We start from the raw sequence: 13,951 nt of genomic DNA on the forward strand, positions 1-13,951 counted from the left end.
TTCTGTGCACACCAATTACTTCTGAAGCAGATTGTTTGGTGCCTCACACTGATTTTTCAAGTCACGCTGCTCCTTCTCCTTTAATGAGAGAAAAGATTAAAAAATGAAAGCATCTTTTATAGTTTATTTCAGGGTTTTCTGCAAGCCCTTGTATAACAGTTAAAGGCTCTTTATATAAGTAAAAGTACATAATTGGTAATTTGTAAATAGCAAGTCTTTACTTGATAACATTTGCTCACCCGTGTGTCAGAGCTAAAAGGCCAATATTTAAAGACATAAATATTACTAAGTTAAGCATGTGTTTTAAACATTTGGTTAAATGTCCAGGGTTGGTGTACTAGCAACCTGGAGAATTATCCCTTAATGAGAGTGAAAATATCTGGGCAATTGAATGTTAAGCACTTTGTCAAAATAAGACTTAAAATACAACCTTTCTTGGTGTTGCATGGGAAAGTAAGTGTGATTGTTCCTATTCCATGAATGTCTCACCTGTGACAAAGAGAAGTTGCAACTGATATTCAGGTGGTAAACTGATGGTAAGTGTCAATTTGAGTGTGTATGACCTGAGTCAATTTCTCTCTGAACAGTTTTAATTAAATGTATAGAATCATAGAATGGTTTGGGTTGGAAGGGACCTTCAAAGGTCATCTAGTCCAACCCCCCTGCAAGGAGCAGGGGCATCTCCAACCAGATCAAGTTGCTCACAGCCTCATCCAAGCTGGCCTTGAATGTTTCCAGGGATGGGGATTCACCACCTCTCTGGGCAACCTGTTCCAGTGTTCTACAACCCTCATTGTAAACAATTTTTTCCTAATATCTAATCTAAATCTACCTCCCTGTAAGAGGTCTTAGTTTCTTTACCTCTATCTCTTTTAATCTAGGGGTGTATATATGTGCATAAGTAGATGGAAAGTCTGTGTGAAAAAGAAAGAAGCCCAAGAACTAATGTCTTTTGACTAATTTTGAGAATAGCAGAGTGAATTAGATATGAAACCGATGTTTCTGCTTTTATTTAACAGAAGAATGGCAGTACCTCTTACAACTTGGCAAAAAAAAAAAAAGTCAAGAAAATTGTACATTTTCATATGTCTTGGCAAAAACCCCCTTGTCTGCTTTTCTTCCGTAATTCACAATGAGGTCTAGGTCCACGTTGTGATCATTTTGTGCTGCCACACACCCTCGTTGCCCTCTTTCCCCCATAGAGTGTTGTTCTTCACCTAGGTTCACCCACCTGTACAAGAGGTGTTCCAGGATGCCCTGCTTCTCCTTGAATCACCGGCACTTGGGTATGACAAAGATAAGGTTACAGAGAGCCAGCAGGAATGATGCAGCTGCTGAAGCCACATGCTTTACATGGACAACAAGAAAACCAATACACTCCCTGGCCCCAATCCGGACAGCTTAGAGAATGTAGTTGGAGAACAATAGTTTAACATGGGAAGATACTAAACTAACAGGAACAAGAATGGTAAACAGAATCAAGCTTTTTGTTCTAGCTCCGTATAACAGAACAAAGCATTCAGATCAATAGTAAGAGCTGCGTGTCCTTCTGCACTGTCTGACCATCACTGAGGATGTACTTTGAGAATTTGACTGTTCATGGCTTTCCTGATATATTTCCATGTCGGTCTGTTGTCTCAAAGCTGCATCTCACAGATCTGTTTAGATGACATCAAATAGAATGGCTAAGAGGAAAAACTGGAGATCAGTGCAGGTATACAGTTCAGGTATGTCTACGAACTTGAGAAAGTTAAAGGATGATAACTTTCGACTGTAATTTGTGGTTTCAGCAATTTACAAGTGTCTTCTGCAAAGATCAAACTCTGAAGCTGCTTTTCTCTCAGAAGAAAGGCTTGTGTCTATGTTAAAAAAGAAAGCTACCTTTATGCTTTCTGACCATTCTCTTTCATTTTGTAACCTTTCAAAAAGCCCTTTTAGCTGTATGGAATAGAAAAGATTTAAAACACGTCAAGGGATCTTTGTTCTGAATTGCTTCTTTTGTTATTTGTTTTTCTAAATTATTTTATTCTTTTTCTTGCAAAAAGCTTTTCTTTTCTCTTATGTTTCTCCCCTGTTTTTCCACATTCTGTAAGCTGACTGAGAGATGTAATGATTAAAAATTCTCATCATGCCCGTCTGTCTGTGTGCCCTGTACTTTTGTCATTTGGCAGTTGGGTATCAAAGCAGCATCATCAATGTTCTTTCAAGACTAAGAAGGTTGGACATGCAATTTAGATTAAAAACAATTACACCGTGTTAGCTTGCTTTTGGCAAGAGTATTAGGGCTCATCTTGGAGACAGGAAACAAAAGCAGCACTTCATCTTCATGAATTTTAAACGAGGGAAAGCATATATGTGTGAGAGAGTTGTCTGGCAGAGGCTTTTCCCTACAATCGTTCTCTAACTAGTTCTTTCCTCCCTAGAATATGTCCTAGTCTGTGGCAGTGGCATTGACTGAAATAATATGTATTTCCCTATAACACAGGTAGTGCTAATCATTGTCTCGCTGGAGTTTCTTTCAGATCATCATTTTGATATTCATTAAAAAAAAAAAGGCTGTGCCTTGGTGACAAGCTTCACAACCAAAAAGAAAGAGGATTGAAAGAGTTAATAGATGTTGTATAGACTCCTTTTCAGCCAGACAATTTTTTTTTTGGTCATGTTATCTGTATGGAGCCTACTGTGGTATGTTTTCAAACGCTTCTAAGTGATCATTCTTAGACCTTTATAAGCAGCGTTCATCGAAGTCTGTCTGATAAAAGTACTAAACTAAATGCCATCTTTTTTTCCAAACATCTATGCAAAACCCGTCACATGTTACTGTTTCCTAAAGTACTGCAGGCTAAGACCAAGTGTGTGACAGAATGTACTGACTCTGGAGAAATTGCCTTTTAGGGATTATATAAGAGCAAGCTAAATGGTAAGCATGTTTTTTTTTTTTTTCTGAATGAGGGCTATAATCTGTCCTGCAGCACTTGTAATGAGGTTCTGAACAATATCAGAAAGAAACTAACAACATAAGTGTCTGTCCTCCGTAAGAAGGATCTTTAGTCTGAACTTTAACGCTAACCATAAACATCAAGAAATTCTCAGTGCATGATATTAACCATGTGACTGAAACATAGCCCGAGTTGCAGCTTGCCAGTATTGTGCTGCTTGTACTTGAAGTGTGTCAAATGTTTAATGAAGACAATATGTTTGCCTTAAAACTAAACATAAAACATTCTTCTACTTTCTGCCTTAATTTTTTTTCAATAAATAAAATCTTTAATTTGATGTCAGAATTATAAGCAAATTTTTTTCTTTGTTTAGTTGATTTAGAGGAACCTGAGTGTAGAAAATTCTTTGAAATAATGTTTTTCTGAATTCTAGCTGTAGAGTGTGAGATATAACCTAGCTATTATTCATTCTTGGCTAAAAAGGCTTTTCAAATTTGGTCTGGAAATCTTGTCTGTACAAAATTTTACATCTTCATCAAGATATTCCTGGAACTATGTTATATTTTAATGGGTAAAATTGAGATTTGCAGCTGTTGAGGCAGCTCTGGATTCTTACTTGTGATACGTGTTCACAGGAAAAATAGAATTAAGCTGGTGGGGGAAGGTGGAGTTTTATATTGGGTTGTTGGTTTTTTTTTTTCAAGTCTACCTATTTGAAAGAACATTGCAGTATCACATTGAGAAAGGAGCGTGAAGATTATATTTTTAGATTGAGATCTGAGTTCTATCACTAACCTTTTAGGGGCCAGGGTAGATAAGCAGGAACGCTGTGTTGTATTTTAATGTAAAGGTTTGAATTATATCCACAATAGGCTACGCCTTGAGGAAGGCAGCCACCTTGAGCTGGAGGTGTAGTTTCATGGTATTCAGATTCATTGAATCTAGGGATAAATTTATTATAATGGTATCAGCAACATGCTGACCAAGGATGTGGAATTCAATCCCGTCTGCCTCAAAGAAGGGGAAGGGTTACCTATCTCACCACCTATAGTAGGCTATTGATGTTGTCTGGGATGAGTTCTCACTTCAGCTTGTTGATCCTGTCTTGGTTTGCTTAACAGTATCAAGATAGCTCTAGTATATTTTATGTACATTTCACCTTCCAGAAGATTGACTATGGTATATTCTGAAGAAAAAGCGCACTGAACCTTTTCTGTTCTGTGTAAAATTCTTAAGCAGACGTTGAAACACTTGTGATGCTTTGTTGAGTGGTGAGAACTTTCATCTGGATCATCAGGTTTTTGCTTTCTCTTTAGTGAGTAACTACATGATTAATGTGAAGCAAACAAGAATCTGATAGAGCTGTTTACACAAAGCCAGGTAGAATGATCTGGGACATGGCTAGTGTCCTTAGGGAGGACCTAGCTTTTCTTTCACTGTAGAAGAACTAGTCAGTGTGTTATTTGTTTTAGTCCACGGCTTTCAGTAGCTTGGGAACTGAGGCTTCTTTTTTTTTTTTTTCCCCTTTGTTACAGCTGCCCACAGCAGAACAATATGCCAATCAAGTGAAAAATGTCATTGCCAGGAAAAAAAAGAATTCTGTTGCGTTTTGAAAAGTGCCAAACTACCATGAAAATGGGCTAGAAGTAGGGAAATCAATTATTTGTTGACCTAGTCATGGTCACCAAGAGAGAAACTGCATGTATGACTTGATCTGAAGAAAGGCACAGGAGAAATTTGGAGGAGCCAGCACCCAAGAGGTGGATGGAGGAGCATGCTCAAACCTGCTTCCACTGCAGTCAATGTGGAATCCCACCCCTGAAGTTTGTTGCCACGCTGAGTGCTGTCACTATAACAGCATGGTCCAAACTGGGTATTGCTGTGTGTTGACTGCCGTGTCAGGACCTACGTGCTGTGTTCGGAGACTGGATTCACTGCACAATGGCAGCTGTGTGCCTGGAGGCTCTGTTAAGTGTGGGGTGTTTTTCAGTGCACCCTTACAGGTTAACAGTAAATGCACCTAACTAAAAAAGAAGTGAGTAAGCGTGGATCTCAGCGGATGTTTTAGCATGGTCTCAGTGAGCAGGAGTGATCCTGGCCCTGGCCTGGCAGAGGGCTGGGCAGATCTTGAACTGCGGCTGTGTCAGCCTGCCAGGGACATGTGCATTTTATTGCTTTGTACTAAAGTGGGGACTGCTGTCTGGCAAATCTTCACCTGTCTGTTTCCAAAGCTATGCTAGGAGAGGTTTGGCTCTTGAGCTGTCTCAATACTGCTACCAGCAAGCTTCAGTCCTCACTGTTGGTGGCCACATGTGCTTGGCAAGATCAGTGGGCCCATGCAATCCAGCCGTGGTTTGCCTCAGAAATCCCTGTACAGGGAGGAATGCAGCCCTTCTGGCTCTTGTCCCTTTCCAACAAACCAGCTGGTATCCCTCTGGCAGCAGACTCCTCTGTTAGATGACACAGAGATGAGAGAAACTGTCTAAATGCAGGTCAAGGGAAATGGTTAAATAATTCAAACAAATCCCTGTTGAGGACAGCCAGTCTTGTCCACCTTTCTGTTTCAATGCTGATGTGGGGAGTGCGTTCAGAGCTCCACAGCAAACGCTTGTATTCTGTAATTCTGAAAGATAATATTTTTAGGCTGTTTTAGTATGTGCCTGGACATTTAAATAATCTGAAAAATAAAAATACAGGAGGAGAACAGTAAAATTACATGAAACAGATAATTAATAGACCTATAGAGCTTTCAAATTGTGTTGAATGTTTTTACCTAAAGGGCAGTGGTTGGATAGTTAAAGTGGATAGTTTTGGGCTGATATGTAAAGCTCAGTTCACTTTTAAATACCAAGTTGCTGATCTCAAAATTGTCAGCAGGACCTAGCTGTCACAGGTTGAAAGAGAGCTCTTCTTTGCTTTAAAATGATGTGAAATATAGTCCTAGTATTACACCAGATGTTGTTTTAAATATGCCTGTATTTAGAAGTAAGAACCAGGGAATTTTAAAATGCATAAGATCAAGAAAATTATATATGCTGGGCCCCAGCCTTTAATTAAACATAATGTTATAAGCTGTTCAAAAGAACAGGTACGGAGAAGTGCTTATAGGATTTGGGGGGAAGGCCAAACAAGTTCACACTAGGTAGTAAAATAAAGAAAAATAAAGCATGAAGTCACTCAACTACATGTGCATAGAGCAAAGTGTGTTCTTCTATATCTCTCAAGTGGTTCCCAAGAAAAGGTGCTGATGCTTTTAAAGAGTCTTTCTGGGAGTGTACAGCTGACTTGCATTAGATTCAAGTATGTCTAGGAAGTTGTTTATCTTTGGGATTGCACACTCATCAGAGTTTTTTGCTTATATATAGACTTGGGATTATTGAAGTTTTAAGTGAAGCTGCAAAAAGAAAAGGGGGATGATGTTTCAGTTAGGTTCTCCAGTAGTTTGGCTCTGAGGAACACAAATTAATGAGAAACAGATTTTTTTCTTCATAGTCCAAAGAAAATATTCAATACAGTATTTTAAATACTCTCTGGAAAGTCTCTGTATAACTAGGCAGGTAACTCAGCTGTTTCTATACTAATGTAGGATTGATTCCAGAGTTTGTGGATTGAAAAAGAAAATGTGAGTCCTTCACAAAGCAGCATCTTGTATCTCAACGTCACTGAACCTTTTGTTGCTTTTAACACTTTCACGCTTAAAGAATGTGACTAAGCTGTCTAATATGCTAGCACTGCAGTTTCTTTTCTCCCATTCCTGGCAACATCCCAGAGCAAGCTGTTCCTAAATGTTCCTAAATGCCTTTCATCTCTATTAATCTTTTTCTTCTTCTTCTTCTGGTTTAGCCTAGCACAAGGCAGGCATATAGATATTGCTAAGGAAAAACTATGAAAGTAGGCTGCAAGGAAATGCAGGCAGCTGGCTTTAGGAAAAAGATTTCAAGATTTTAAGAATGAACTCTCTGGTTGCAATATGCTTTTTAAAACTTATTTTCTCTGAAGGGTTTGAAGAAAACTCAAATGGGAAGTGTCAAAATTCCCTCAAGAAACTATCTCTTTGGAAACTTCTTTTGTTGGGTTTTGCTCATAACAAGTAGAGAGAGTAAGCTGTATGAATAAACAAATACTGTGCATCCTATGCAGATATCAGTGTATTTATTTTATTCCAAATGTATTCTGCAGCTTTATGTAACCTTACAATAAGTAGGTGTTGAAAAAACTAGACAGCAGTTCATATTTCACAGTTCAGGAATTTTTTTCCTTCTGATCTTCTGGAAGGATATTTTCACTGCTTTCCTCCGGTTTTTATGACTGAAAAGTCAAAACAACATTTACAAGAAAAGTTTAATGATCTTTCTCTGTTGTCTTCTCCCTTCATCTCACAACTTCACCCCTGTCCCAAGTTATATTCCAAGGCTGTCCATACTCTGAAGACAAAAGCCTCTGGGTCTTCCATCTTATGCTTTGTCTCAAAAGACGCTTTCAAGGCAAAAAATCCCCACAACATTTTAAGTGTATGGGATTATATAGTTTATATGTTAAACAGATATGTTTATATAATAATTTCAAAAGCTATTATATAGTTTTTCAAATTGGGAATCATTATGTCAGTTTGAAGTAGTTAAAACTACGCTCCTTCCCCAGTTATTTAGTCTTGAATGGTTTTAATGATCATCCAATGTTCTTTCTCTTTTGATATTTGATCCTTTGGGAGTTATGTCATTTTAAATATCTTTTTCCACTCCTCTTTTCTTCACATTTTCACTTTTTTTTTTTTTTTTTCACCCCACCATGAGGGCTGGATATGTATTCTTGAAAAATTTAAAAAGAAAATTGAAAATTGAAGTTCTTGGAGAATATATTATTTCAGTGGTTAGGCTTTAATATAAGGGTTAGTTGTCAGTAGACTTGCAGAATTACTATACTGTGTTTCTGGGGCCAAATATGTACAAGCGTCTGAAGCTAGGGACAGAATCAAACCTTCATGTGCTAAGAATTACTAAGTGGCCTGACAACTTCCTTAAAGTGGAATCCAAATTAGTCCTGATCCAGGAGAAGCAAAACCTCTGAAGAAAGCATGATTAAGCAGATGAATGAGGAAAATTGAGTAATCCTATGGCAGTGCTGCTTCTGCAGCATTCTTGGATCTGTCAGGCTCAGCTGGGTCAGACCTAAACATGTAGCCTACGGTTTTGAAAACCCCAGAACCTGACATGCAAGTCTGGTTTTGAATTTTGCAAATGAGCTCTTACCATCTTAATGGGTGAAACAAAACCCTCAAATTTATATACTTCTGTTCATCAGGCTATCTAAATTAAAATTTAATATATTGAGTTCATTTCTAGTAGAAGTTGTAGGGGATGTGATCAAAAGTATTTTTTAACTTCAGCATTGATCTGCAAATTTTTCTTTCAGAACATGTTTAAAACGCCTTTCACATTGTTTGTTCCCTGCCTGCCCATTGTGAAAACCTATGTGATTAGAGAGCATCAAACAATTCATCAAGGCTTCTGATCTTTTGGAATAGGTGCTGGTTAATGTTTCAGCAATACATATCTAAATGGGAGATGGGATGGTAAGAACTCTATTTGCAGAAGATTTGTCCATTTGACAGAGGTAGTTTTTAATGTAACTACTAACAAAGCAGTGGTGTGCTTGGTGTTTCAAGAAAATAAAAAGGCTTCTAAATGGCTCTTCCTCCCTGCTCCTTCCCCTCCCTGCCCAATATGGAAAGAGACCCTAATCTAGATCTTATGCCACAGAATTAAACGTGGATTTGGCCCTCTTTGGTGTTTGCGTGTGTGTTCTTAAAATCAAAATGAAATAATGATGAATTAAGTTTTTTGGATCAAAGGTTCAGGTTGTTTAGCAGTATGATGAACAGCTCTTGTCTCCTAGTTGAACAGAGTTTCTTCAGTGGTATGCCTGTCTCACACAGTGTAATGCAGCACAGATCCCCTTTCCACATGTATGCCTCTGCTGAAGTTAGCAGTGTTTAAACCATCACCAGAACTAGAAGTAGTGTTGATACACCTCTACGATCAGTTTAACACAGTTTGTAGCTATAGCTGTATTGCTTTTGCACCTGAGTTAGCATACACTTGCCAAATCATACTGTGCCATTAACCAGTGCAAGTGCTGCTAACTGGGATTTATCTGTCCTAAAGGACACTGTATGTGATAAACTTCAGACTACTAGAGAATTTGGAATCGCAACCCAGCCCTTGAAAGGTAAAATCAGTACCATTTGGATAGTTAAAGAAAACAAAAGTAGATTGTGAAAAACTGGCTGGCAATAAACTTGTATCTAGAAATAAAAAATTCATATTAAAATGCATTGGAACTAAGCACTGAAATGATTTCCCTAAGACTATACCAAATTCTTCCTTAGATAATTCAGAGACTGAGCATCATCTTTAAACAAAGACAACCCAAAACATTTGAGGATGGTCATGCAGGATGAAATTGGTTGGTTTTTTTTTTTTTTGAGATCACAATAGCTAATAAATTCAGTTACTGACTATAAAGAAAACTTGAATTTTTTTCCTTATTTTCTGTTAATTGGTAATGGAAGCTTTTAGGAAAAGATCTGTTTGCTGCATTTTTACGGTGCTGGTACAATAAAGATCTCACGGGGACTGTTAGGTGTTAGTGTTACGCAAACATACACGAAAGCATCAGTTAAACTAATTTTTTAAAATGTTACTCTTCTTTGGGTATGAGATAGATATAGACATGGGCTGTAATTAGAGCCTCAGATGCAGTGTTCTGTCACTGTTTTAATGTCTGGCCTCTTTACGGCACAGGGCTAGCAACTGCAGCTTTGGTCTATAGGACAAGAACAGTTGCTGACTTGCCAGCAGTGCTTTGCAGCATCTGCTTCTAGCGACGGAAAAACACATGATGATGGACTTCAGTGTCTTTCAGGGGAAAAAAAAAAACTTTAATGAAATAGTGCTGAGCTTTTAAACCCAGTTTTAACTGACTTGCTGCATGAGCTTTGCTTCTGTATTTCTGATGAACCTCATCGTGTGTGCTTTGACTGCAAACATTTTCATTGACACTAGTATGAGAGGCCCACTTTTGGTTGTAACAGTTTGGTACAAATACACTGTTAGGTTAGAAATAATAAATTTCTATATATGTGGGTGGCAACTATTCAAGGTATTTTAGAAGCTGTGATATTCTGTACCAATATGCCTTGCTTACAGATATGGGAGGATTATGTTCCTATCTGGAAATGGCAAAGCTTTCTAAAGCAGTCTTCTAAATAGATGGTATATACAGACTATATAAGGACCATATGGTAAGTGTCTTTCTCTGATTTCTCTTTGGGATAAATTACAATTTTAAAGTAGTTTAAAATACCTCCTGAAAAAAAGCTGGTTTTGCATCACTCTTTGTATTGGTCTCCTCTGGGTGTCTGTCTTGCCACACCATCACCTCATGATGTGACTGTCTTGCAGATTATTTGATTTGAATCCAAGTCATCTTAGTAATCTCTATTTTTATGTTGCTTTTGCTTTTATTCTCTATGCACGTATGTGAATATGCCTTTTCCTTTTCTGTAAATAATCTCTTGGACTTTCAAATGCACAGAGATTAACAGGGAATAGAAAGGAATTAAAATATCTCCATTATACTGTACGGATTAATGTCTCTGCTGGCTGAAGATGAATCTTGGAGAAATAATATTCATTGTTCACTCACATTTCTTCCATGTAAAATCCTACTTATTGGAGAAGGATGTATTTAACTCACCAAGCTACTGGCCTGCACAAAAGCAACAGCTCACTTCTCTTATTGTAGGTGAAACACAGTGTAGATTGCTGTGTGTAGGGTCTGCAAAAGTCAACTAGTCCATGGGCTCAAAGGCTCACTGTATTTGACTGTTTCTCTAATTTGATGGTGGCAGAGCCCTCTCTGAATGGATAATGTTGAATTTAGTCTGCACCTAGTCACCAGTTTGTGAAGTGCCCTTTAAGTTTTACAGCTGTCAAGTCTTTTGTGCTAGATTGATTTCTCCGTACACCAAAAGACCAGCAATGAGACCGAATGCCAGTCAGTTTTCTTAATTAGGTTCCCTTTTAAACACTTGCTGGCACTCCTGGCAGTGTGAGGTGAAGCTGATTCTTGCACCCAGTGAGGTGCATCTGCCATTTTAAAAAGGCTCATTTTTGCTTTATTGTCTATTTGAGTCTTTTTTCCTTAGTGGTCATCCCTCTCTTAAAAGCCGTGTCAAAATGCTTAAACTGTATCAGCAGCCTGTAACATCATGAGAGGAATTAAGAAACAGAGAACTTGTTTTAGGATCATTTAAATGGCTGTTTTGCTGCTTTTCCAATGTTATCCTGTCTGACAGTGGCAGGAGAGTGCATAAGACTTTCCATGGAGTTTCATGGATCTGTGAATTGTGCAAAATAAATTTGTGGTTAAGAATTAAATGGCAACATTGACATGATAGATGTCTCTTCATTCCTCATGGAAGGGCCTCTGCTAGCACAAGGAGCACTGGCAGGTACAGAGACCTGCTAGTCCTCCTCTATAAATGCTTTATGTTACATCAAAAGAATAAAAAGTATACATCATCAAGCTACTAGGACTTTTGTTTACTGTTGCTCTACACTTTGCTGTTTGATGCAATCAGTCTCTCTCCCATTCAAAATTTATTTTCAGAGGATTTTAGTGACCTTAAATATGGGATGAAATGTCTCTTCCCCTGGGATCTATGTGTGAGATGAGTTGACTCTTAAAGGGAATCTTTACTCAGATAGTTCCCTGAGAGTCTTACCTTCACCCTCTCTCAAAAAAGTAAAAGCTTTCTTTTTTTTTCTTTTCCATACAGCACACTGTTTTGGATCTTTTTGGTTGTCAACTCCCTCCCCTTCTTGTTTTAAGCTGGGAGAGCAAAGCTGAGAAGACAACCACAGAAGTGCTGTGCCTGGCATGTGCCCATGTCAGTCCCACTGTAACGCTGCTTCCAAATACCACAAACAAAAAAGTTTACTCTTCCCCAAATCAGCTTTTTGATTAAGTCCATAAATTGTTCATTCAGAACACATACCTGCCTGAACAAGCTGAATAATTGTATGTACAAATGAATCGAGAATTATACCCATGGTGTTTTGTTTTCCTATTTAGTTTCTGCTCAGCAGAGAGCAGAAATGTCTCCATCTGAAGTTAATTTACTAACACTATTGACCATAAGCTTTTGGTAGTGACTCGGCTTCCAGTAGAAAGAGTGGTACCTGAGCATACACGAAAAGCTACTGTAGACAGAGGATCAAAATGTGGCCAGATCAGCAAAGATCTTCTGCTGGAATAAAATGAGCAAACAAGAATCTTCTAACTTTTTCCTGTGCCTTGAGGTGGGGTAAAAAATCATCCTAATATTGCCATAGTTGTCAAAGGCAAAGCAGCAGCAGACAGATGCTTCCCCTCCAGGTTTGGCAATATCCAAAAATCACTCTAAAGTTCACAAGCAAGCTGCTATGTTACCTTTATGTGGCCCATATTTCATCCCACAGAATGGAGACAGGAAAGCTTTTGAAGAAATTTCTTTTCTGATTATATTTTTCCCATGTTGTGCTGCCTAGGCTGTCTGTAGTATTCTGTGGTCCAGGCAAATTTGCTCTGCTGCAGCCATGTGCTTGTTCTCAGAGTTAGCGCTGTGGCTTCCTATCTCTAGTTTATTCATTGGAATTACTATTATAATGTACTGCTATAATTCTAAAAGGCATAAGATGCTGATGGGACAAGAACACCTCATGTTCTGATGGTGTTATTACCCATGGCTTGACTTAAATTCCCCACAGTTTTGACGTAAGATATCAAGCTTCTAAGAACTCCTTGTGATATCCTTACATCCTTACATTGTGAGGGTGCATGGCAGGCTCTCCACTTGCTTTTGAGTATGTACACTTCCACGTGCTTTTAGGTATACACAATGAATAAAGATACCTTTGGCAAGGTATTACACAACTGTGATCTAAGGGTGGAAGTAACCTGAGGATCTCTCTCCTAAGCTTACTTTGACCACAACTTTACATCTTTCCCTGCACTGCATTCACTCCCGCTCTTTTCAGTGTGTAGAGTGATGCTTACAACTGGTCACTGCTGGTATCCTAGCTGATTCCTGTCCAGAAACAAAGCATATAATGATAGGCAAGACATGTCTTTCCTTAAGAAGACTTATGATTTTCATTTACATGAGCTTGATTGTTTCTGAATTCTGGCTTCCCATCAAAATTAGCTGAAATTAGTCCACTGTTACTGGGACACTGCCAGACAGGAGCCTAATCCCCTTACTAGACCAAAGAAAAACTCCAATGCTTTGGGTTTGGCTTTTTTTTTTTTTTAAGATGTATGACTGTTCACATTGTTCTCACTAACTTTTAAAATTAGTTTTGTACTGTTTGTATACTGTATATCTGTTATCACTTTTGTGTACTTTATTTCATGTATGTGTGGTCATGCAACACCCCCACCTCCTGAGCCACTCGGTGCTTGGTGCGATTCCTCTCCTCCTGGGCCTCGTGCTAACCTAGGGTAGCCCAGGAACAGACTGTGAATAGGGTGAACCAGAGCATTAAGGCACCCCCTTGACACACCTGGCTCCTGTTTGAAACAATTAAAATAATAACAGTCAATTTTCTCCTGGCAACCTAGCGATCTTAGCCCAAGTCAAAATTCCGGTGTGTGATACCAGAAACAACTAGTGGAAAGCATCAGAATATTTCACCATCCAAGTCAGGCTCAAATGGAAAAGGACCTGACGAAAGTCAATGATCTTGGACGCTCTACATAGTGACCCTGGGTGAGACCCATTGAGATCTCCTGGATCACAGAGGGCTGTGACCAGCATCTCCCCTGAGCTGGAACGCCTCTCAGGCATAGCCTTCTCAGACCAAAGAGGTTTAAGGACTGTCTGCTGGCAAAGTCGACGAAAGGCCAGGACGAAGTTCAACTTCTTGAGGCTCAATTATCGCCTGATAATGAATGCCTATGCGTTTTGG

This window comes from Chlamydotis macqueenii, chromosome Z (assembly GCF_036417535.1).
Source record: "Chlamydotis macqueenii isolate bChlMac1 chromosome Z, bChlMac1.mat, whole genome shotgun sequence".
NCBI classification, from domain to species: domain Eukaryota; kingdom Metazoa; phylum Chordata; class Aves; order Otidiformes; family Otididae; genus Chlamydotis; species Chlamydotis macqueenii.